Below are 27,064 nucleotides of genomic sequence, written 5' to 3'. Positions count from 1 at the left end.
TCACGAGAATGCGTTCATCTCCTCTTTGTACTTCTGCAGACTCTGGATGAAAATTTGTAGAAGATGTAGTAACTTTAATGTTGCATTTTATAAGATTGAGATCCCAGAATGAATTAGCATCAAGCAGGACTAGACTAAGACATTAGTGGGCCTCTGTTCAGGCCACTTGTGAAGATTTCAGAAAGTGCATCACGTCAGCAAAAGAATCAACAAAAAAATTCCCGCTCTTTCCGTTTCAGTCCAACAACGGGCCAACACAGTCTCTTGGCAGTTTGTGGGACAGTCACAGAATGTAAATAATAAGGAAGAAAGGCCAACAAAAGTCCGTTTTAGGACAGTGGTGGTGGACTAGGTCACCGGAAACTGCACATGTTTATTCCGGCGCAGGATCATTACTTGTATCTTTGTATTCACTTGCTGTTGACTTGTGTTTTGTGTCGCTCATTTGCTTAGATTTGCTGATTGGGAAGGTTTAAGCAACAAAAACACCCTTGAAATTACGTGACGTTTGAATGGCGGCCTGCATCACAAAACAAGGGAACCATCTGTCCATGTCCATGAGACTCGGCCAACATTCATACATTTTCTGTAACCACTTGTCCTCTGGATGGCCACAAAGGGACTGGAGCCTTGGGCGAGAGGTTTGGGTACACCTTGGATAGGTCGCCAGTCAATTTAAAATCACCAATGAACCTAAGGAGCATGTCTTTGGACGCTGGGAGGAAGCCGAAGTACCCACACAGACAGTCGATGGTCAGCTGACGGATTTGAACCCAGAAACTTCAAGCCAATTGCAAATGATGGTGTGCCCCGTCTTGAATCCCTAGGTGAACCCTCTTTGATGAGTTGGTAATTCAGCCTCAGTTGGAGTAAAATGATTCACCAGAGATCACAGACACCTGTCCCTTTCTGTCTAATTTAGTCCAATAAATTAGTACTTGTACTTTTAGATGAAGGTATCAAGGTATGGACATAGCAAACTGACATCAAAGAACTACCGGCAAAAAAGTCTCACTTAAACACACCAAGACATATGTTTGTGCGTCTGTGTGAAATAAAATAACTGGAAATAACTGGTGGCAGTGGTCTGTATTCATTTAAAAGAGGAAACAGGCAGTGCAACTATTAGCTAGGAGGCTAGGAAGCGAGAAAGAGCAACAAAGCTTTGTGCAGAGCTGGGTACAGCCAGGTATCCCCGAATGCATTTCAGGGCGTCGTTAGGTACACTTCCAATTCCAGAATGGCCGTCCTGCACAACTCCCGTCCTCCAGGGTCTGTACTTCAGAACTGAACCAAGTGTGCAAGCCAAAGATCCTTCCTAGTATTGATAAATGCCCATGGCCTCTCCTGAATCTGCCAAAAGAGGCCTGACTAGTGCCAACTGTGCAGAACACTGTGCCAGAACTAGGGTCACAGATTGCCGATCACCAAACAAACAGTTGCCATTTTTAGCATTACAGTCATGATTCGTGACCTTAAATGAACATTTCTTGGTCGTGACCCGAGCTCCAAATGGTGCATGAAAGTCAGCTGCAGTTCAAGAGACAGGGAGGGTGACACCGAGTCTGAGGCGATGACGCAAAGGCAAAAATGTCGTAAGGTTAGAAGCATGCGGCCACGTCGCTAGCGTGCCCCGTACCTCCTGCAGGTGTGGACGACAAGAATGCGACACACTCGGTTGCAATTCACAGAATGCGCCCTCGCGCGTTCCTGCCATTGATCAGATGTCTGAGTTGCGTCGCCGGTTGTGACGGACAGGTATGCCTCGGGTTCGTCTCCTTTGAAAACTAAATGAGCCGTGACTGTCAGACGCTCCGGTGCACGGTGCGTGCTTGTGTCACCGGTGACCTCCCGACTGAGCTGCCCTCCCCCCTCCGCCCACCCTCCTCCCCTACCCCCGAAACCTTCTCCCTTCCTCCCCTGGCGACAGAAAGCCTGGTGACACCGGAATGAGCGACAGGCGAAGAAGAGAAGAAATGGCGCCGAAAACTGGAGGGAGATAAAATGGATAGATAAGGTCTGGGCATCTGAGGAAAAAAATGGGAAAGTGGATAGATTGCAACAGAAGAGAAAGAGAGAGGGAGAGAATGAAGGGGAGGGTGAGACGAGTGATGCTATTGATACCCAGAGAGAGAAGAGGAAGGTGCACTCCATTTTTTATTTTTTTGTCCTTAAAGTGCTATCGGAAGACATACATTACAATGACAGCACTGTGACCACATAAAAAAGGAAGCGCTCGGCCGCTTTATTTCATCTCCCACAGATAGTTATTAATAAAAACCAGGACGCACAGAGACAGAGAGGGGAAACAGATGAGAGAGAGCGATGGAGAGTCGAACCGGAGAGAGGAAAGAGGAGGACGGCGTCGTGAGGAGGCTTGTCCGCGTGACAACGTGAAGTCAAGAGGAATGGGACTCACACCTCGATTTGTCAGTGTGATGAAATAAGCCACTGGCCACAATCCCATACTCCACACTGTCTACTGACGTGACATCTAAGGCATCTCTTTTTCCTCTCCCTTCCCTCCTCTCCCCTTCCGAGTATTCATTTATGCCCTTATTTCTCTTCTTACTCGCGCTCGCAGACTCTTCTCAGCCTTTCCCCTTCTCTCTCCCTCTCTCTCTCTCTCTCGGAGTCTCGGTGTTATCAGTATCTGACACACAGTGAATCAGGGAGTATCTAGCGGCCCGCTATCAGACCTCCCTTCATCTCCCACTGCCCCTCTGTGTTCAGGCCTATCAATCAGAGACCGGCGGCCAGGACGGATGCCACCGACGCACAACTTGCGAAAAAAACAAACAAAAAAAACCAGTGATTAAATGGAACGGACACAATTAACAGGAGACGTTCAGCCAAAGACAGCACAGTTGAGATGGATGTGTAGCATTAAATGTGGTCTAATGTGGTGGAATTTAGAAGATCTCTGTGGGTTTAGGAAGAAGATGCAACATGCAACAAAGGTCAGCAGCCTTTAGGCGAGCCGTTGTTAAATATCCCACAATGCATTGCGTGTTTTTAAGTCATATAACAGCAGAAAGCAGTAAATGAAGGAATCTTCTGTCACATAACTGTGGGTTTTTAATCAAATTATCGCCTTATCTCAATCATTTGCACTGATAATCATTCTTTATAGTTGCCACAGTTGCTTCCTTTCATCCGCATCGAGGCAGTTGCATGCAACCAACCGACATGTCGTACGTTCGTCACATTTTTGCATGATGTTGCACTACTTGCAGTTTGACCGCCTAAGCACCAAGGCCAGTGGCAGAGGTCAGCCCATATGCGGCAAAAGTGCAAAAACGAGTGCATGAATTTGTGAGTCTGCGCAAAAGCAAACCGACCGGTCCTTGCATCACGGCTGTCCGCCGGTCCGACGTCTTCTGAAACTAAATTAAACATCCTTCTTTTTGTTTTACATAGGGTATCTAAGATGCATTCCTTATGACACAAACTTAAAGTGGTTTTGGAGAATGCACGTGGGGTCTAGTATAGTCTTTTGTGCTTTATGGTGCATAGCTTTAAGATGTACTAAGGATCTTTGTGTATTTTCTAATAAGCTTTGAGTTGAGGCTAACAGCAACTTGCACTCAGTTCTTGTGATTATGACTTGGGCGCAATTATGACTGTAGGTACAAACCAAGCGGTTGTTTGGGGACCCCCAGATGGCATTTTTTATTTTTTATTTTTTTGCAAAGACCATAAACCTTGTTGAACTCATAAAGGCCCTACAATACATTGACAACACTGCACATACGTCTTTGCCTGTTGCCCCCCAGAACCTGAGACCGTTGCGGTTTATGACAAATGGATGTGAACCAGCGTTTAAATTACGTCACCGTGTTGTCAAGCATTCTCCTGTTTTGGACGTCTGCAGCTTCAGTGCAGACTCAACTGAAACCTGCTTCCTGCATCAGGACAAGATGGCCTCTAAAGTCACATGACAAACTCTGCTGACTGCAACATAAATCAAGCTGACCTTGGGAGCCCTGCCCTCTTTGCTCTGTTAACCCGGCCTAGCTGCCATCAAGCCTACCTGTCTGTGTACAAAGCTAACGGCTAACTGTCTTTTAGCAGGGAGCATTTGCATGCTAGAGCTGCAGAACTTCCTTCTGCAGATGTTAAGCTAGCCTAAACTAGCCAGCCTGTCACATATCCTGTTATTCACCCTTTGCATCCAGACAGATGGAAATCACTGCTTCACTTCAGCAGGTAGGAGCTTCTTTCGGTGATATTCATGTTGCGTGTTGAGGCCGGGGCCCTCTTAGAGCTGCTGTTGTGTCTGTCTCACAGACTTGTTAATGTCTTTGGATAAATGGATGGATGGATTGCTGCTAATTTCTGCTTTCACAGAGCTGTCAGCTGCTATTTGCAGTGTTTCCGTTGGCCATTAATTGAAAATGAACGCCTTGTACATTTCTTTGGGCGCATATTGTGTTGCACACGCATTAAGATGCTTTCAAGCTGCTGTGTTTTGAGCTGAAAGGGGTTTGCAGTGCTTAATGTGGTGTTGTTGTGGGTTGCTGAGTGCTATTTTTCACTTTCTGTTTACCGCCCATGCATTCAACCTCCTTGAGTGTGAACTTTTCTATGATAACTCTAAAAACTGATGTGTGTCCAAAAGAATGTGAACTTGTCAAAGCCTTGGTTCTGCTCAACTATGGTCCCCTTGCTTTACAATAACTGTGAATCTTCTGATGCTGCTGTCTGTCTTTGGGATCTGGACTATTTTTGTCTTTTTGTTTGCTTTGCTGTTGAAATCTGAGCTCTGGTTTTGCTGCAGGTTGCCGTTATCTTGGGGCCTTACCGATCTTACTGAATGCTTTCTGTTGCTGCTGTTCAATTTTTCTTGCAACCTTCAGGATTGTCTTGCTGTGCTCATTGTGGCTTTAATAGTTTGCTGGGCCTTCCTCATTTTGGTGTACGTCACTCCGTATGTTGTGTCGCACAACTGTTTCCTCTAGCAAGTGATTATTTTCTTGATCTAATGTTGTTGCTAGTCCATGCGTGTTGAAGCAAATGCATGTTTAAGGAACACATAAATGCAACCTGTAACCCCACAGAGTCTTCCTCAAAGGTTTTGCTCCTATTTGAGATCACCGCTTCACCTCCTCAACAGGTAAGTGCTGCTTCTTCTGTGCATGTTGTCTGCTTTTATGTGACGTTCATGTACCTGCTTGTGATGTTTGATGTTGCGTGCTTGCTGATCGTGTCTGCCGCTGCGCTGTTGACACTGCGCGCATTCACTGTAACCCGGTGTCTCATGTTGGTGGCGCTCAAGTTTTGTCTGAATCGCTGCATGCGCAGTGCGGTGCCTTTTGTGTTGTTTTCGCAAAGAGATCTGAGTGATGTTGTGCTTGCTTGAATGCTGTTTCTGTGGCGTTTGTTGGTTCTTTGTCAACTCCTGCATTCACCAGTGCGGCATTGCGTTCAGCATGCGTGCACATTTTTGTTGAACCCACAACTCTCTTCCATGTTAGATGGTATACCTACATTTGTTTTACTTTATCCCTACAACAGTTGGTGTGGTGTCAGTATGAACGATTATGTGAGTCCTAGCACGTCTACCAATCCTAGAAGTGGAATGGGGAGTTGTAGAAAATGTGTTGCTTCAGTTACAGCAGCAGAGTGCAGGGATACCTTCTTGACAGTCTCTGCTGCATTGCAAACCAATGTCAAAGATCATTGCAATGGAGAGGTAAACCTCTTTAAAGAACAATGAACAGAAATCTGTGGGACCATTTTGTAACTCCGAAGGTGGTTGCGGCATGACACATATCCACCAAACATCTGCTTTATAGCAGCAAAACTGGGAAACATCCGATGGTGGAGGATGTAGCATAACATTTGTTCAAGTCCAAAGATCTGGAGATGTTTGTTTAGCTCAAAGCACTTTGAATTGAGCCACAATTTAAGAAGTTTGCAGAGTGGCGTGAACTACCTACTACTGACTGTCTTGGGACACCAACTTGATTGTGGCTATATCTACAGAACATAACTAAAAGAATTCAAGGCCACAACCCCTTTGGCCATTCTACGTTTTGCCACCATGAACCGTCCAGTTGTTATTGATTTTCAAACACACTAATGGTTTGCTGGCAGATTAAATCACTTGAACTGCAGCATCTGCATTAACGCATGGCTTCACAGAGCCTCCGCCGGTCCCGTCCTTAAATCTCGGGTTAAATAAAATCTAATGCACAAACATGTGACGAAAGGCAGGGATAAAAGTAATGTTTGAGACGCTCATCAATTATTGAAGAGGCCACTAGATCCAGATCGCATCAGGTCTGGGACAGTAGATAGTGTTTCATGGTGACTCTGTCTTTAAATATTCTCCTAGATTGAAAGCTTCAAAGTAAACTTCAATTACTGCAGTGATTAGATCTGGCCTGCTCCATTAGAGGACATTCTAGCTCGGGGGGGGACAGACAGCGAGAGAAGGGCGAGGACTCTCAGACCCCCAGCCAAGGAATTACTAACTATTGATCTTGCTGCCACAAGCCATCTGACAATGACATTATAGTTGTGTAGCAGCAGAAGAAGCAGTACAGTTGAGCACGGGGGCTGGTGTAGTCGCTGCAAAGCATTTAGACATGGGGATGAAATCCTATTTCATTTGGGATGTGATGGAGAGTAAAGGGCTTTCTGCTGGCTGCGGGTTAAAGTCCCATTTTGATTCAGGTTTTGTCGTTTAGTCTTTGGATACACCATGGCTCAGCGTTGTGGTTTTCAACATTTTTACGATAAAGGTCACATATTGCATACATTTTGGTTCCTGTGAAATGTCTAAATAGAAAATTTGCAGAGTCCAGATGGGATCATCGTATATTAACGTGTTCGTTGAACCATCTTGTCCTGTGTGTTGGGTTATGGTTCGGCCCACACAGTGTATTCTGGGATGGACTAAAGATTGCAGACGCCCAGAAGTTAAGAAACTAGACTGAAGGAAGATGAATATTAGAAGATCTTAGGCACAAGGGCTCAGTTGCACCTAGAGTCAAATCAACTGTAGATTATTTGAAATATCTTTTCTCCCCCTCCAAAAAAAGATAAAAATAAAAACCACACCACCATAAATCACTGTCATCCCATAGGTATTCCACACATTTTGACCACCCTGCCAGTTCCTATCCGGTAGTTGCCTAAACCCGGCTCTCGTCAACCCTTCAGCAAGTTCTGCACACTCTTTGCTTTTCTGAGTTAAACCTTTCTTAATTCTGCTTGAATTCAGCTTGTGTCCTCATGCACAAAACAAAGCTAAAGCAGCTGGACGTGTTTGAGTTTTCTTGAAGACGTTTCACCGCAATCTCAACAACATCCTCTAAGTGAAGGCGAGTATTTGGTCTCATAATAGGAATTTTAGGTTGGTACCAACCTTAGAAGTTCCTAATAAAGTCCTAATTCCAGTCATTTAGGACTAAAGAAGCCACTTGGATGGAGTGGTGAAACATCCTCAACTCTTTGGAAACACCAGTTTAAAGGAGACCAGGAGGCATTGGTCTTGGCGCACCAAATGTAACCCACTTAGCGCAGTAAATCCACATATATCTCTGACTCCCTCCCTTCACCGCCTCCCCTAGATCACTAATTTGTGAACTAATTCAACAATATCCTATATTTGTTGCGCTGAACACTTCGCGAGGCATCAAATTACGGCTCACAAAAGATCGTAGTAACTCAATATCCTCCATCCTATTCTGAGCCAGTCTGAATTGAAAGGGTTTCGGTTCACACAAACTCATATTGACAGTGTTGTCTTAATTCCAGTTTCTTGCAGGGGAAACAATTTTTTAGGTTCCAGATCGGCCTGTTGTTGGTCAAAATGCCTCAGAGCCGTGAGTACCAGACGGTTCAGACACTCGGTGGGACACTGGGAGAAAGGAGACCAGGCGGTACCCAAAGTATTTTTATTGTTTCACACGAAATAACCCGAATATTCAATCTTTGAATAATGTCATGTTACAGGTGTAACTACTAGCGGCGCAATTTCCTGACCCTTTTCATGCTTTATTTCTCATTTCATGTGTATTTCCATCCTGATTGACATGAGGTCATTCAACCGGGTGATCATTTTACAGGACGTAGTTTTGTGGTGCCATTCAACTGTACATATTTGGGGCGATGATACATATTTTGTAACAAGAAACGATTTAATAGTACAACAATCCACAATAATCCATAATAATTGAATCAAGAGCTCTCTCAAAGCAGAAGAGAAGATTTAGTGCGGCACTGTTATACTAGAATGCTTTTAACCGTGTACCCAATGAAGTGGACAGTGAGTGAGGACAGGGACAAATGGGGCTTTAGTTTACATTTTCCAATGTGTCCAGTCTCAATAAATGCTGGTGGACGCTGGGCTGCGTTAAATCCAGGGACAAATATGGCAATAGGTCCTTTATGGTGCTATCCCCCGACTAAATCTGGCGTTCTATCTTAATCACATGCTAGAATAAACCTCTTTTAAATGCTCCTTTTGTTTCAGAGGGAGCCTGGAGTTTTGCACTACTCTGCGGCAAAATGACAGGAGGGGGGACCGGGGGGGGAGAGGGGGGTGAATGTACGACCTTCATAATGACGATAATGGCCCTGATGGTTTTCCTCGTCACAATGCCAATACTGTTAATAACGACAGTGATGATGATGGATACGATGATGATGATGGCGATAATGGCGGCGCTCCCAGTGATGGTGCTGATGATTGTGGAAATGAGCATGTTGATAAGGGCCACGAAACATTTTCTTTTGGAGCGCGCCGGGCCTCCCGATAACCGGCGCTCGCTGTGAGTCTACGTACGCTGATGGTCCCGCTGACCGTCTTATCTGCGAGCATCTCGGAACGTCTACTTCCCCTTTCCTCTCTGTTTTTGCAGGCCCCCCGAAAACCATTACGACAACCTGATCAGCTCCCGGCGCCGATCCGTAATCATGAGGAGGGTGAATTATAGAAGGGTTTAAAATTAAAACGGAGGCGGGTTTAAAGCGCAAGAGAAAGGAGGTTGTTTTTTGTTTTTTTTGTGCAGGAAAGTGAAGTGAAGAAGAGCACGGCGGACTCGAGTAGCAGAGGGGAAGATGGAGACGGAGAGGCAGAGAGAAGGGGAGAGAGAGAGAGGGAGAGAGCGAAAAGGCAGGGGGAAGATAGATCACGGTCCTGAGCGATTGTGACAAGCATAGACCCTATCAGCCGCTGTTTGTTTGCACACTCCCCTCTCTGCATTAAAGGAGCCGTCCGGGCCGCCGGCAGGCCGCGAGCGCTCCATCTCATCACCTGACACGCCAACAGATGTTATGGGCCGATAAGGACCCCGCGGCCCCCTTCCCTTTGCATCTACGATTACCTCGGCACAAAGGAGAAGAGGCGGCGGAGAAGGAAGGTGGGGAGGGCGAAGGGGAAAGGAGGAGAGGAAATCAAATACTTCATGATGGCCTGGTGTAAAAAAAAAAAAAAAAAAAATGAAATAGATGGAAGTGTGCGTGGAGGAGGTGGGAGATTGGAAGAAAAAAAAAACGGGGGGGGATGAGAGAAGCAAAGATGGTCGGGACACACTCATTTGTCCTGTGTGAAGTGGTAAATGGCCTCGCAGTGCTTCCTGGCCCCACGCTGTTTGTCTCTGTCCTAATCGGCTTACCCCATAAGCGCTGCAGCACCATCGTCATTAAGCAATGATAATGATATTATTTAACAGGGGATGAGAGAATTAAGGAGGCGCTCTATCTGATGGCTAGTTTCGTCCACTGCCTCATTTCCTCGCGAAAATGCAGCAGCCGATAAGAAGAGGGATATTTCTTTTAATGGCGGGCTCCATTGCCGCAACTTTTTTTTTTTTTGGTTTCTTATTGTGTATTATTACACGGCTGGTTTGTTCTCAAACTAAATTAATTGGGGGGGACGTCAAAAAAGTGGAACATCGGTCCCGCCACGGCAAATGTAACCCAATCAGCGCGGCGGTAAATACGTACAAAAACCGCTTTCCCTTCCGCCCGCTTCCTCCTGATCACTAATTTATGATATAATTTAACAACGCTTCTATATTTGTTCCGCGCGGCGTCAAATTACCGGCTCCCGAAAAGATCATAGGAGCCCAATATCGCGCGTACGCCCCGTTCTGGGGTAAATCTGAACGGAGAGATTGTGTTTCCTTTTTCTTTTTTGGCTCCAAGTCCAGATGGGGGAGGGGTATGGAGGGGGGAGGGGGGGAGATGACATTACTAAACACAAATCAGCCAATAGAATAAACAAACTCGGGGGATAAACAACAATGCAATCTCCATCTAGGCGTAAACAATATGGAGTGTGTGTGTGTGTGTGTGGTTTCACTTGATGAGGCTGAATATGAGCAGATGATAAGGCAAGCAAGGTAATCAATGCAGTAATGATGAGGAAGACGAGGAGGAGGGGGATGGAGGGTGTTTGGAGGTGGGTGGAGAGGGGAAGGGGAAGGGGAAGGGGGGGTGCCAGGTCCTATCACATGCAGTCATCAATGGAATTTCTAAAGCTTGGCCTGTGTGTGTGTGTGTGTGTGTTTGTGCGTGGAGGAAAAGCGTGACAAACGCGTCATCTCGTGTGCGAGGGAGATAAGCTCTAAATAATTGCGGTCTGACAGGCCTGAATAATGGCCAAATTAGACAGAAGGTGCACATTATTACGAGCGGCGAACGTTCAAGGCTGGTTTGAGATGTAACTGGGCTTGATTAAGGCTCCGATGAGGAGGAGGAGGAGGAGGATGATGATGATGATTGTGTTGTTAGACCCCTTCCTTCTCCAACACCCAGCCTAATCCCATTTCCTCTCTCTTTCTCTCTCTCTTTCTCTCTTTCTCTGACTCCCCCCCCCCACCCTCCCTCCTTCTCTTCTTCGGATTAGCATTTCAGGCCGCCTCACCGCGTTACCTGTGGACGACCTCCTGTTGAGCGGCGGCCCACACACCGAGAGCAAAAGAGGGGATGAGTTAAGAGAAAGAAGATGAGGGTGCGGAGTAAAACCGCCACGGCCGTTGATAATCGGCGGATAAAAAAAAAAAAAAAAAGTACAAGGTCAGGGAAAGGACGGGGGAAGCGGTCGCGGTTTTGCGCAAAAAGGCGGAGAACAGAGAGAAGACAGAGGAGCGCCGGCTTTGATGCTGATCAGCTTTTTTGGGGGGAGGGGGTTGGTGTTTTGTCTGCGCCGCAGTTACGCCACGCTCAGGTGGGAAGATGAGAAAAGGGGCCCTTCTCGGACGCTAACCGTGGAAGCTAGGCCCGAACCGAAACAAGGAGCCTGTATCCGCGGCGCGGATCAGAGCCTCGGCGCAGCGTGGCCCGACGGCAGCCTGAGCCAAAATAGACCTTAAATCAATTTCTCCACCTGACATACCCCTTTATGCCGCGAATCACAGCATAAACCAAACTAAATGACTTCAAACTGATGTAATTTTGCACCAACCAAAAGGCAAAATTCACGCTTCTCGTCACAAAAGGACGCAGATCTTTGATCAAATTGCTGGTTAAATGTCATTCTTTTACTTTTATTTACTGTCGCTTTGATTCATTCGCGTCCTTTTGACGCGAACGAGAAGCGACAGGCGCAAAGCGGGAGATGTAAGATCTGCTGAAACATGCGAGCATGGACTGAGGCGGCATGTTGTTCACACCAAGACAGAAAAACTGACGTTCAAGTGGGCTAAAGTGTTTTTGTTCAAGTATTTTGACTTTTAACCCAGGTCTTTATTCGCTTCTTTTCACTATAAAATGGTCAGAAAATCCAGAATACCTGGAACTTTCAATATCTGGCAGTTACTAACAATTTCCTGCATGTTATAAGAGTGTAATAAAACTTTGTGAGTTTCTGGGCGAGGCGCAAGCGAAATTACTGTAATGGCGCCACCGCTGGCTGCAAAGCGCAACATCTCAGCTTTCAGAAACGTAATTACGGTACTCCGAAGTCTCCAGATGTTTGCCCCACGTGGAGCAAGCATGCTCAGAAAGAATGGATCCATAGTAGTTCTATTACAGGTGAGTTAGAGGCATCATCTGCAGGTTGGAAAATGATGCATTCAGGTCGGTGTGGATAACTGTAAGCCATGAAGACTGGGCAGGTTGATGAGGCCAGGACTACGTACGAGTAGTATGGAGCTCGGCAGGTCAGAAACACTCGACTCCAGGCCCGAGACACTCACAAGAAGATGGGGGGAGGAGGGGAGGGGAGGGAAAGATGGAGAGCTAATAAAATGCTAAACCGTAGTAGCTAGAGTAGTAAGAAAGAAGAAATTTGATAAGACATTAGAGGATAGGTGCTTAGTGTATTATGGGAGGTCCCCCAGCAGCCTAGGCCTATGGCAGCATAAATAACAAATGGATGGTTCAGGGTCACCTGAGCCAGCCCTAACTATAAGCTTTATCAAAAAGTAAAGTCTTAAGCCTAACCTTAAAAGTAGAGAGGGCGTCTACCTCCTGAATCCAACACAGAGACTGTACCTAGTTTTAACGGGACAGCATTCTCTGATTTTTCTCAAGTGTTTTCTCTTTTTTTCTTTTCTGTTTTGGACCAAAATCTGTTCCCGTATCACCAGGAGTGATCAGATCCAGATCACATCCGTAATCTCCATGCTGATCGGTTCCCAAGCAGACGGTTATCTGCGACTGATAGCGATTTGAAGATTAGTGTTTTGGTGTTTTTTCTTTTTCAAATGCTTATCCGCGCAGACCTCCCCGAGGTAGTGGGTCCTGCTGAGTCTCGGCCGAATCTCGGCGTCGGATCAGAAACTCGGACGGATCCAGCGTGTTGGCTGGTGGTGGGTGGAGGAGGGGGAGGATTGTGGAGGAGGAGGCTGGCTGCAGTGGATCATGTACGTAATCGCTTGTTTATCACCAGAGCATCTTTCCAAATCACTACAACACTAATCACAATAAGCAGAGCAGCTCCTGTTTTACTCCTCGGTGTGCATCTTAAACCAGTGCGGGGTTAACTTGAGAGCTGATAGCTTATAGATATTTTTGTATAAAATCAACCAGTGTTTTCGTGCTAATATTAAATGCTTTGACCTTATCTGAGGGAATCCTCACGCAGTCCTGGAGAGCAATCGGTCCAAAAGCAGAAACCGAACCGAACACTCTTAAGAACCACTAGTAAAATAGAAAAATACATGAAGATATTTAAAAAATAATAAAATAAAATAAAATAAAAATCAATTATTGTCAAATAAAATAAAAATGTAGTCAAATAAATTAAATTAAATTAAATTAAAAATATAAAAAATATAAATATACAAAATAAATAAAATAAATACTATATACTATAAGCCAAAAATGTACAGAATTTGCATATATACAAATGCACAAGAAATAGAGACGGAAGTAAATATATACTCTATACATAGGAAGGATAAATGAAGTTCAATCATGTGCATTAACATCAATAACATGGAGTTATCTTTTTTTTTTTTGGCAAACATATCAAGCAAGACACTTGCAAGAAACGCTAGCAAGAAAGATGGAGATATTTTGACAAAACATATCTCTCAAAATCTAATAAAAACATTTCAGCACAATGGGAATCACGTTTTTTAAGTTAAAACGAAAAAATGTGCAAATACTTTTGGGCTTTAGCGCCTTTCTTCCTCATATATGTCCAGAAAATCATACGTCCTCCATTTGATGACGTGACAGCTGCTGCTAATGCTGCTAAGAATAACACGCAAACATCCGATTATAAATGTCATGGGAATCGATTCAAAGACAACCGCTGTCGTATTGATCACGTCTGTAATAAATATGTGCTGATACTGCTCCAGCTCTTCACCTCGCCCGCCCCGTACGCCGACTCGGAGGAGGAGGAGTGTGTGTTTCTGTGTTTGGGATCGGGGTGAGATCAAATCCTCCATACACAAAAAGCTTCCTGCCACGTATCTGCTGTCCTCATCTACCTTGGCTTGGTTGGAGATGCTCTGCTGCCAGTAGGACGGAGGGGGAACTCCAAACACTAAATAAGCCTTATCTGCTCACAGTGCTCTGCCGAGATTAGGAGAGGAGGAAAGGACGCCAGCAGAAAGGAAAGGGAAGGAATCAGTTAGGAAAAGAAGGAGTGAAGAGAAGGAAGTCAGCAAAAAGTAGAAATGTAGGAGGAAAAGTGACATTGAAGAAAGGAAGCAGGAAAGGAAACCTCTAAGGAGGCAGGAAATTAAAGGAAAAGAACCTTTGGGTGAAAAGAGGGAGGGACTGAATCTGTTAGGAAAGGGAGGAAGGAAGGAAATTAAGCTGGCAGAAGAAGAAGAGTAGGAAAGTATGAGGAAAGGGAATCAGAAAAAGAAAAGGAAATGGTAAGGAAAAGGAAGCAGGAAATAAATTGACATGTAACAGTAACAGTAAGGGTAAGGAAAATGAAGTGGAAACTAAAAAGAAAGCAGGAAAGCAAAGGACATGGAACACTAAGGAAAAGGAAACAGGAAAAAAAAGGACTTGCAACAGTAAGGAAAAGGAAGCAGGAAAGGAAATGACATGCAAAAAGGAAGCAGGAAAGGAAGTGACGTGCAACAGTAAGGAAAGGGAAACAGGAAAAAGGGGACATGCAACAGTAAGGAAAAGGAAGCAGGAAAGGAAATAACATGCAAAAAGGAAGCAGGAGAGGAAGTGACATGCAACAGTAAGGAAAAGGAAGCAGGAAATGAAAGAACATGCAACAGTAAGGAAAAGGAAGCAGGAAAGGAAAAGAAACCAGGAAAGGAAAGGCCATGCAACAGTAAGGAAAAGGAAGCAGGAAAGGAAAAGTAAAGCAGGAAATTAAAGGACATGCAACAGTAAGGATAGGGAAAGAAAAGGACATTAAAGGGTAAGGAAAAGGAAGTGAAAATTTAAAAAGAAGCAGGAAAGAAAAGGACATGCAACTATAAGGAAAAGGGAGCAGGAAAGAAAAAGAAACTGTTAGGAAAAGGGAAAGGAAGGGAACTGTTGGGAAAAGGAAAAAGGGAAAGAAATTAAACTGCTAGGAAAACGAGGGAAGAAAAGAATGGAGTGAAATGACAATTTAGGGGAAAGGAGAGAAAGCTGTTTGGAAAAGAAAGAAGGAAAAAGAGAGCGAACAAAAAGATGCAGAAAAGAAAATGGAAGCTAAAGTGACAGAGACCAGGAGTAATGAGATGAATGTGTAGAAAAGAAAGTTACAGGGAAAAGAATCTGGTGAGAAGATAAAGACAGGAGGAGGTGTGGGATGAAGGGGAGATGTAAGGAGCAAACTAGATGTGGGTGTTGGATGACGGGTGTTCTGTTCTTCTCAACCATTTCTAAACTACTCCACGCTTCCTAACTCCCCCTGCCTCCTCCTGGAAACCGGCGCCTATCTTCGCAGAGAGGCGCTTGTTTTTTCTTTTTTGATTCCATTACCCGGGCCTGGCGCGGGGCGAGAGGGTGGCAAATGGGGGAATTTGGGAGTGCTTGACGAGCGGGCGCATGGGGAGAAAAGCCAGTTTGGGGAAGCGGCGGTGGAAACACAATCTCCGGAGTCCACTCTGTCCCTGCCGCCCCGCGATCCCCGCCAGCAATTAGAGGCAAGGAGAAGGGAGGCCACGGGGAGGTCCAACAAATCACGCCTACGTGGAGACGCTCTCGGCCTCACCGACAAACGTATTACAATCATGCACAAATGGAAAGGTACCAAGGAAGAGGCAGTGAGGAATCCTTGAGGCGGATCACGGGGGATTCACGGGGTTCTCAACGAAACGAGGACGAATTTGAGTTATCACCTTGGTTCTTTGTCACTGGCTTGTTTTGATATATTACAGAAACGTATTATGAAACGATATAAATGACACATCTGTTTTTACATGATATGCCATGTTGATTGTTAGGGTATGAGATGCAAAGTTTATACTTGACTATAAAATGTAGCTGCTGCATAACGAATTCACCTAATTTGGACTGGATTTGGAGTAAATTAGGGGAGCAAATACTTTTTCCTGGTTTCTTGATCTTGAAACCTTGAAGTCTCTACTGATGGTCGCTAGGTGCTAGCTCCAATAGAGTCCCATTAATAAAAAAATCCTCATTGTTCATTAGGGTCATCATACCTTTATCTAAAATGACCTCTTACTACTATAGTGTGATATTAGGCCTCTAAGAGACACATGTTTGGGGGATCTGGAGTGATCAGTTTTCATATTTTGAGGTAGATTCACCCCTCGCTCTGCCCCAGCTCCTCTGTCATTCACATATGGTCACTTATGGCACCAACAGTGGCTACTTCCACCTTTTATCAACAGTCTTTTGTTATAATGCTTACAGGGACGAATATTTTAGTCTTTATGAGGAGCACTACTCTTGTAGGAACCCAACTTTACCAGGCATAACATTGTCCTAATATTGTGCAGGTCTCCCTTGTGGTGACTCATCAGAGAATGGACATGGACCTTCTGAGGGTGTCCTGTGGTGTCAAGCATCAGAATGCTGTTGGGGGGGTGGTCTTTGAGGGGATGGGCCTCTGTGGATCATCCCACAGATACTTTATCAGTTTGGGATCTAGTGAATTTGGAGGCCAGGTCAACACCTTGTGCTGTTCTTTATGTTTTTTGGGGTTGTTCCTAAAGTGTCAGGCTGCATCCTGCTGGGGATGGCTGCTGCCATCAAGGAGTGTCATTGCTATGGGGTGGGGGTGCCTGGTCTGGTCTAGGTGGGTGCTACATGTCTAAGTAATATCCACACCAATGAATGCCAGGTCCAAAAATTTCCCAGCAGAACTTTGAATTGTGACAAGATTGGTCAATGTTATTCACTTCTCCTGTCAGTGATTATAATGTTATGGCTGATGGGTGCGACTTGTGATATGCATGATGACTTCTTGGACTCGGTGCCAAGAGCTTTGGATCTGATACCTATCAGTGTGGGCTTCTTTGATCTGAAAACTTGTCTTTTTGCAAAAACAAAAACTCGGATTAAAGAAGACTTAAATAACACTCCTACATGGAACTTCTCATGTATGAGCCTATAAATCAATATCTGACGGAAGGAATACACCCACTGAGTTCTCACGCTGTCACAGACCCTCAAACACAGTGACATCATTATCACAATAAGTTTGTATCTTTGCTAGACGAGTCCTAGAAGTTGTAATATTGTGACTCTGCTTTCCTCCTACACTGTCCAAGAGGAAAAAAGAAAGAAAGAAAACACCACCCTCATCTGACCAATCGCAGCAAGCGATAGCGAGCTTGTCTCCATCCTTCATCGTAGGATGATCCTAAATCCACATCCCATCTCTCCTCACACCCCCAGTTTTCACATTAAGTCCGGTATCGCCGCTCGCTCTTTGCCAGGGCTTTAAAGCGGTGCCAGTGGCCGCCCACTCCGGCTCTTATCCCCTCTTCTTCCTCTCTCCTCCAATGTCCATCAGCCTTTTGTTTCCTTCCCATCATCCTCTTCCTCCTCCTCGCCTCGCCTCCCCCATCCCCGTCACCTCGCAGCTCTGATCTTGATTTCTGACCGGTAGGTATCTGCCGAGGGGGCCGTCCGGCGACAATAACGTTCAATGAAAGAACAAGGGGGTGGCTGAGACCGGACCGCTGATAGCGCCAGGATTTATGGGGCCCCGCTCATTTGTTTGCTGCAACACACACCAAACAAACACACACAAAGGTCTCTACACTACACTACTTGTGTTATTTGTATTTGTGAGTAGTATAGTCTTTCTGTTGGTTTTGGAATCAGCACAGCTCTGCAGGCGTCTTTTTAGTTGATGTAAATTAAGTGCATGAAATGTAAATTTTGTATTTTGCAGCACGCAACAGGCTAATGCTTTAAAGCCGTGACTGGTAGTATTTCAACTATTCGGATGCCTGATGACGCACTTGATTGATTTAGGAAAGGCCAGATTTGTACGACCGTTTGCAGCTTCCTAGCTTCTCAGCTAGAAGCAGCTTTCCCCTTTTTGAAACTTAAATACACCTGTAGTTTACTGGCACCTGTTGGTGTTGAGAGTCGTTTCCCATCATGCAGGTGCAGAACGCACGGGACTTTGGCTTTGTGGTGTGTCCAAGACATCACAATAGACCTTTGTGCCGGAACTACTGTAGTTGTCTGTGTCTCTACCCTAAAAAGACTTCATAAGGTCATGTTTGTAGGTGTATTATGTATGTTTTTGTTCTTTTGTGCATCTGGAATCACTAAAATATACATCAGTGAAGCCTTTTGTTGCATTGAATTATTTGCCTTATTTGTTCCTCAATGCTCCAAAGTCCCTAAGAACCTTCATCTTTTAAAGATCTTCAGAGATCTAACAGACTCAGGGAAAATATAAATGATTTAAAATCCAGGGAATTAAATTGGTTGGATTAAAAGACACCCGGGCTCGGCTGGCTTTGAAGGTTTTATTTGTTTCTGCGCAGAAACTTTCCGTCCGTCATCCTGCTCAGACTTCGTTCCTCGATGTAGGAATAAAAGCACCAGCTTTGGCCTAAAGCAAACTACATCAAATCAAACACAGGCTGGGCTGTAGTTGTTGTTGACACTTGTCTCAATCCCCTTTGTTCCAATGTCCATATCACCAGCCCACCGCACACTGACGCCTGTCCAAACAGGACTACAAATGGCTGCCGTCCCGCGCTCTTTAACATGGTGTGGGACCGTGCACTGCTCCTCAGCCTGCTCTGAAAATCCGCTGTGACCAATGTCGTCCGACCGGACAAGAAAACACAGTGTCCCCTCATGCCTCGACCCCCCGAAGGCTGGAGCCGAGTGTGACGCCGCTACCCACGGACCAGTGGGGTATCAACCCCGATTGCGCCCACACTCCTCCGGCCTTCGCCGAGCGTCACCGTTACGGGACGCCCCTCAGGGATTCGTTCCCCGTCCCGCTTGTGGTCCCGCTGTAGTTATCTGCTCAGGGCCAGGGTGCAGGGACAGGCGTGGGATGGAGATGGAGGGGTTGGACCAGGTTGGGATGGAGGGGGGGCATCGCCGATCCATTTTAGGACGGTGAGGGGATCATCATTGTCTCTCGTCTCACCCTGTCGCTTGCTGTTACCAAACCGCCGGCTGACATCCTGTGTGTTTCTGCGTGTGCGACTCCACAAACGCGTCGCTGGATGTGTGGTCTTGGCATCGGAACTTGCAACGCGCGCACTTTTACAAGTGTGCGCACACTCTCGCTCGCAAAACGCGCACGCTGTCATCACTACAGGCGCTGCTCAGCAAACCTACACATCGGATTGTGAGCGGTGCAGCTCTTCCTAGCAGACGGTGTGTGGGAGGGACAGAGCCACAGGCGCTAAGTGTCTCTATAGCCCATGTGAAATCACATGTAGGCTGCGATGAGCCTCCAACCGTACCAGGCACAATCACATGGAGAAACGGAGGGAGAGGGAGCTTTACAAGACCACCAAGGATAGCAGCGTGGCACAGGATGCCTGGGCTGTCTTCGTGTTAAGGCCTTTTTCTTCACTGTTCCAAAGTATTCACCACTTAAAACAGATTAAGAGCTTGGGGAATAAACGGGCCCGACGCTACGAAGTGGGGGGGAAACACAGGGGGAGGGTTTCGGGAATTAGCGAGCAGGACGAAAGGGAGAGGAGCCTTTCACGAGATAGCGCCTCCAGAAGCAATCGGGATTGTTCCAATATTAAGGCACTTGTGATGAAACGGATGAATGGATGCACAAAAGAATAGGCATTGGGATTGCTTTACAGGCAGAGAGCTCATTTGAGATGTTTTGTTTCTCAGATAAACAGATATAAGCCATATGTTGTCGACTGTACTTCTTGTTTAGTTCGTTCCATAATGCTGTATTTGAACTAAAAGCCACCACCCAAAGTGGTCCCTCAGCCAGTGTCTGTCCATTTGGACCTCGTACTATCCTCCCCAGCGCCATGTCTGTTGGCGCCATCTGCTAAGAGTGGGAGAAATGTATCAGATTAGATTCCTAGGCATCTGACTGGTCTCCTATGGGATACACTGATATAATGCTTTGATATTTTTGGCCCGTTATTAGTCCGGATCTGATAGTCTCTGATATAATGAGTGTGATGCAACATTAGCCCTTGGAAAGCACAGTTATTTGGGAAAATGTGAGTAAACACAACACAGACAAGACGTCTGTAATGATCAAGAACATTCATAAAGTTTGTTCATTGCCAGTTTAAACCAATATAAGTTTAATATAGCACGTTTTAACGAATAAAAAACAAAACTAACTTCTAAGCCACTGAGGGGCTGCTGTACCAGTGGTCACATCTGACGCGTCCTTTTCCTTTGGTGGATCCATTGAATGAGAAGACGTCTATGCAGTTGCACCAAAGGCTTTGTGACTGATCTATACGCACTTAAGGTACACCTATAACTTGTATGAACAACTTAACAAAGGCTCACATTTTGACCACAGAACAAACGAATGACAGCGACACTGACGGTCAAAAACCGTATGCTCCCCTGATAAGCAGGAGTAATTAGCACCTCTACTATTTGTGCCTTCCCACCTCCCACAGTACAGACCGCCACCCTGCGTGGCCCATGGGGAATTGCACAAAATCAAAGCAAATACAAACAAAACAAAAAATGGCTCTAATGACCCTAACCCTTTTAACAGTCAATTAAAAATCAGATTCTTTGAAAAAACAATCAAGGGAAAAGACTCACCCCTAACCCTAACCCCTAGCTCTAACCCTAAACCTAAAGCAGAGTTTATGCCTCTACGTAACATAGATGCTGTAACCTAAGTACGTAGCCTACGCCGGTGCGAGCCATTTGTACTTGTGCGCTCGTCAGTCTGGTTCACTCTGTGACAACTCCACCCAAACACTTGTTGGCGTTGTGTTTTTTTTTTTTTTTTTTTTTTTTGTTGCCAGTCGGGTTAATTTCACTTCACTTTGTACAGTCGCAACAGAAACTTTCGCTCATATTTCGGCAAAGTCCAGTCGTACAAATATTTGTATCTCTGAACCTCCTAAGTTAACGTTTCCTCCATGTGTTCCATCTTTATTGATCCAAAACAATCGATTTGAAAATTGCAGAGATGGAGAAGCAGCTGGAAATACTAAAGCAGAAACCCGCTACTACCAAGCGGACCAATCACAGCTCTTGGCGGTCTGCGTCACCGCGATGTTCAGACAAATTCAGTAACTATGGACGTTGCTGAATCGTTTCTAATGGCAACAGTAAAGCTTTCTGAACTCTTCTAGAGCTCACCTGAGTACATTCGTAACTATAATCCTTCACCACATAAAACCGACGCAAGGAAAACACAAAATTTATTGTAATTGGGGTTAAAATCATTCATAAAAATCTTATCCACCATCTTAAATCAATACACCTTGCATTTTCCATTGAGTCACACACCTGAGCTGTGTCCAATTCTCATTCTGACGATTGAGAGAAAACCAAATACTTGGTACACCACTTGCTAACCAACAAGAAGTGACTTTTATATGTGGACATGGGTATCAAATAATAAGGAAAAATTAAAGTTTTGTGGTGTATGTGATAATCCAGATTGAATAATAATTGTATAATAAATGTGTGTGCATCCCTCTTTGCAAGGTCAGTTAAGTTCAGAGTTTCCGCTGTGGTCGCCACGCCCTGGAGTCTGACAGCACGGCCGTGGGATTTGACAGAAGAGGTCCCGTCCCAAAACATCAATTGAAGTGTTTCGTAACTCTCTTTGCGCGCTCGGATCAACAAAAGACCAAAGACAGTCAGAAAGTGAGGGGGAGGCCGAACAAAGTGCCGCTAATCCCTCATCGATTCAGTCTCGCTTTTTATGAAAAGATAAATAAATAAATCCGGGCGTCGGGGACCTCCGGAAAACACAGCCGTCTTTAAAACAGCATTTAACTAAGTTGCCATAATGATGGTGATGATAATAGAAGTTGCCACAAGCGAGCGTGGTGGGCGTTATTGTCCCCCACTGCGCCTCCCCCCCTCCTCCCCAACCACCGCCGCCACCACCGCCGCCGCTACTGACTTGATTTGCACAAAAGATGTGAGCGGGAGGAAGACGATTACCATAACAAACACACATGCGGGGCCGCACACTTCCCCGGGGAAGTGTCAATCTAAGTGGAAGTGTATGTTGACATTTATAACCATCTGGGGGGGACATGGTCGCTATTTCTCAGCTGCTTAGCTTCAATTAGGGGAGGACGGGCTGGGAGGGAGACGGGGGGGAAGAAAAAGGAGGAACGGGGACGACTTGTTAGCGAGTGGTTAAGTGGCGGCAGAATAGGCGCTAAGGGGGGAAACACATTTATGGGTGTCTCCTAAAGAGTTTGCATTGTGTCCCAGCCTTTGTGGCTTCACATTGATGGAGGGCCACTGATGGCTATAGGAGATTATGTATTGACGGAGCATGTTAATGTGGACCTTCTTTTTCCTTTCCTTTTTTTTTTTTTTTTGTTGGAAAGACTGATTATCTCACGCCGCCTCCGAGTTACATCCATTCTCCTGAAAGCCAAACAAATATCTTTTTTTTTTTAAGGTCAGCGTCAGAAAACCGGCGCCCGGCACTCGAGATGGTAGATCCCGACGGACTGAACCGAGAATAAGAGACGGACGGAAAAAGAGAAAGAAAGAAAAAGAAAAAAACGCCAATAATGAAATGATGAAGAGGAGGGGGGGAAAAAAGGTCCTATTGGACAGGAAATAAAGTGCGCTGTCAGTCAGTGGCGGCGGCGCTGCCACAGTCACATCTCCCAGGTTATTGCTTATTGTTTACTCCCCCTCCGAAAAGGTCAGAGGTCACGGAGACCACATCTATTTTCCTCTCCCACCCACTCGCCCCATTCTTCTCCGAGCACAAGGAGGAACAAAGAGGTGCGGTGGAGGGAGAGGGATGGGGTGTGTGTGTGTGTGTGTGTGTGTGTGTGTGGTTGGAGGGCGAGTTGGTGGTGGTGGGTGAGGGAGGGAGGGAGGGAGGAGGGGAGGGAGGAAAGGAGGGGTGGAATTAGAAAAAAAATATAGAAAGAGAGAGCAGCGATCAGACAGCGCTGATAAGGAGAGGAGGCAGGGGCGGGGTGTTGCTGTGAGCTTTTGGGGGGAGGCGGGGGGGGCGGCGGGAAGAGGAGGATGGGGGGGGGGGGGTTTGGTGGGGGGTTGGAGGGGGGGTGATGTGTGTATTCAACTCCGGGCTGACTCCTCTTATGCTAATACAGCCAATTTCCTCTTTTATTTCATTTCTGGAGCCGAAATCTGCGATCTGCGATAAGGTTGCCGTGGCGACCGCCTGTTCCCCGGGCGGATGCGGGCAGCCGTGTGATGGAGATGTGTAAGTCGGCGGGAGCAGCAGGGAATGAATAATTTAAAACTCCACCAAGCTGGAGAGATAAGAGGGAGCAGGGCTGAGGCCTCTCTCTCCCTCCATCTCTCCCTCCCTCCCCGCCTCCCTCTCTCTCTCGCACGCATCCCTCACCCCTCCATCCCTCTCCCACAATCCATCTCTCCACCTTCTAACTCTCAATCCCCCCCCCTCGCCGCCCCTCTCTTTCACTTTCTATTTCTCTCCCTCTCTCTCTCTCCGGACATCTAAGGCTTCATCCTCCAAAGCAAGCTGACCTCCAAGGTCAAGGGCGTGATGGGTAATTGAACCGGTGGTTTTGGAGGGGGGGGGCGTCTGGGATCGGGCCTGTGGATGATACAGCGGGGACAAGAGTGCATGATGGTGGTGGTGGTGGTGGATGAAGGCCCTTTCTCTCGCCCTCGCTCCCTCACTCCAATTAATCTGCTCCTCCTCGATTTAAACGTGATGAATTCCGAAACCGCCGGCTGCCAAACGCGCTCTCTCCCAACTTCTCCGCTACTTCAAGCCGAGCCCACTTGGCTCGTGTCGCTCCTGCATTAGTCACCGGAACAACAGCCTCTCCGCGGCGCACAAAGGCCCCGACACTTGAATGTGAAACACGCTTGGAATAGTCGAGTGTTCCAGTTCAACGGCGCTGCTGTGTAAACACGAAACGAAGCTTCTCTGTGACTGACTCAGTGTCTTGAGATGCTCCTCTCTCTGTGTGAGCGTGTTTGTGTTTGGGGCGTGGTGGGGTTGGGACAGGTGAGCGACTCGATTTAAACAGTTTAAACCTATTAATTGCATCAGATTCATTCAGTGTTTAATCAGGTTATCGGCTCAAAATGCTCCAAATGTCGACGCATCCGGGATTAGAATCCAACTGAATGATAACCAATCGTTCGTTTCCCGTAACTGCTTGTCCTCGCAGGGTTGAGGTGAGGGCGAGAGGCGGGGTACACCCTGGACAGGTAAGACAGAAAGACAGACAACCATTCACACTCAGAATCACCAGTGAACCTAACCAGCATGTCTTTGGACGGTTGGAGGAAGCTGGAGAGAACCCACGCAGACACAGGGAGAACATGGAAACTCCCCACAGAAAGGCCCCAAAATGATATACGATACAATAATATTCTAAATCTGGACTTGAAAAATACTTAAATGCTTGTTGTGCTTGTGAACTATGACTAAAGTAAACTTTTGAAGCTTGACCCAATAGTTTGCAAGGCTGAATATTCTATATTTGCCTAAAGCCAAGTCCGCTTGTGAAGTGATTCCCTTGTTGTCGGTCTCTTTGCAGCTGACAGTTGGTGTGGTGTGTAGTGGACGTTCTAGGTTCTGGTCGCGTAGGTGACCCTGTCCCAGTTAAACGAGCAGAACGTCAGATAGCGTCAGTGACGCCACCGCTGATCCATCTGGCTTCATCCAAAGCTAACCGAGCCCGCTATCAGCATGCCGAATTTGTCGGTAGGAACCATAGACAGTATAAATATGGTAGATCCCCCTGGTGGCTGACTGCAGTATAGGTCAGAAGCTCCGCCTCCTCCATGTTAGTGGATGGGAGTTGGGCCGAACTAAAACACTAAAGTACACGTCAAACAAATGTTTTTCAAGGATGGTTTCTGTCATTTTAGGTAGTTAATATAACATTGATGCACATTCAAGTGTCAGTTTGTTTTGGATAAGTTTCGTTTTAGTTATTTGACGCTATAGAAACAGGATGTGACATCATGATGACTACCAGTTGCCATGCCAACTGCTCTGTAAAGCGGTCCCTTTGGACTGTGAGAGTTGTAAAAACTGGTGGAGGTAGAGCAGAGTGTAGTATTGATTAAACAAAAACGCAAGGGAGTCTGGAGGAAGTGTGGGCGGGGCATCGATAACACGGCTCCACTCGATCAGTACCGTACTGATCAGACTCCGGCTCCAAACTCGCAAGATGGCGCCGTCCGTACCAACCGGAAAACAGCGTCCGTTTAGCCAATGCAAGGAAGTGGCGACGCGTAGTCCATATTTATATACAGTCTATGGAAGGAACCAAAGTGGTAGACTTTTCCATAAAGGTTTGGTGAATTCTGTTGTTGTTGTTTCAGTCTCAGTATCAACTGTATCAGTCGCTTTCATTTACCGTCACCTCAAAGTTGAGATTACTTCAACTTCACCCACATCATGCGTCACCATAGCTTCTATCATCACTCCAATTCATTTCATTAACGTATCATAGTCTGTTGTTGTAGTTTCCTGTGTGGTTGTATCTTTTTATTGTCCATGAATCCTTTAAGTGGCGCAGTCGGTCAGAATACATCATTGTCCGAAACTTGTCCTTTGCACTGGGGTGGCATGTTCCTTTCAGCCTCACATGCACCTACCCGCCTGCAGCTCTACCACATGTACACTATTTTCTCGTATCTTAGTAATGCTTGCTACAGTACAGTCTGAGTCAGACATGGTGTCTCACAGACGTGTAATAACATCGGAAATATTTAGTTAGATTGGTGTTTTCATGAGGTTTGTTGGCCTGAGTCACTTACATAATGAAGCAGCGGTAACCCCCAGAGCAAGCACAAGCATAAAGCCTGTTTATTTGAGAATAAGAAACATGTTCAATGCTGCTGTCAATGATTTATACATTTCCAAGTTGCCTGTATTGCTATCTCAGCTGGAGAAATCCGCCGCAGGGACGCCTGTCGCGGTTTCGTTCATTACAATCAAAGCTCGATCAGATACTTTCAGGTGCGTTTTATGAATATTTGGAAGATGACTTTGAAGATTGACGTCTGGAAAGTACGGCAGTTTAACCCCAAAATGAGTCACGTGATGACTGAAGTCGTGAGAGGACTCTAGAGGGGATTTCTTCTGGAGGTGACTGTGCAGGTCAGCGACTTGGCCGGTGTGGCGTTACGTCCTGCCGCCGCCGCCGACTCCCGTCTGTCTGGCCCGCCGACCTGTTTTCATTCCACAGCACGCAGGCTTTATCGCCATGGAGATAAACCCCCGGGTTATAAACACCCTGCGGGTCACGTCCAGGTGAGGGGTTCACGGCGGAGGTGTGGCCGGGCCCGGGCCTCCTGCTCTTACGCCTCCCTCTCCTTGTGTGTGTGTGTGTGCACGGACCTGTTCTTAAAAGAAAAATGCGGAGGGGGGGAGGGAAAAAAAGAAAATCAGAACAAAAAAGCTGATTCATATACAACCCACACAGGGTGCCCGCACAGGTAATCTCAGCCCAAGCGTGAAGCCTTCATCCCCGTGGCGCCAGGAGGCAGCTCGGCCCGCCAGGACGCACAAAAACACACACAAAGTGGAGAAGAAACCCTTAAACTGTGCGTTTATAACTGCAGCTTTGCATTTTTTACTTGATAATTTAGCTTTTCTAAAATAAAATCTACTCTTTTATAAAGCAGGTTTGCTTGTTAGACCACCACCTTTCATCTGAGCTGAAGATCTCAGCCCACATCCTCCAAAGCCTTCTTCACATCAGTGGGACGTGGTGGTGGTGGTAGGGTAGGTTGGGGTGGGGTGAGGTGGGATGGTGGGGGGCTGCGATCTCTTGTTTTGTCTGCAGCATCTCACATTCCTTCAATCTGCCTGCCGCTGCCTGCTGGGAAACACACACAGGGACACGTAGAGCTCGGGCAACAAACAAACAAACCAGAGATGCAAAAGATCTAAACAAGCCGCAGTCCCGGCGCCGGCCACACGGTGGCACTGCGTACTTATTGGAGCCCCGCGGGCCGTGGGTCCCCTGCATGTCTGAGCCTTCAACGCCGAGTCCCGCCGAGCAGAACATGGGTAAACACACACACGCGCGCGCACACACACACACACACCTTCCAG

The sequence above is a fragment of the Chelon labrosus genome (genome assembly GCF_963514085.1).
Source record: "Chelon labrosus genome assembly, chromosome: 23".
Classification (NCBI taxonomy): Eukaryota; Metazoa; Chordata; class Actinopteri; order Mugiliformes; family Mugilidae; genus Chelon; species Chelon labrosus.
Note: the sequence above shows the minus strand (reverse complement) of the source record.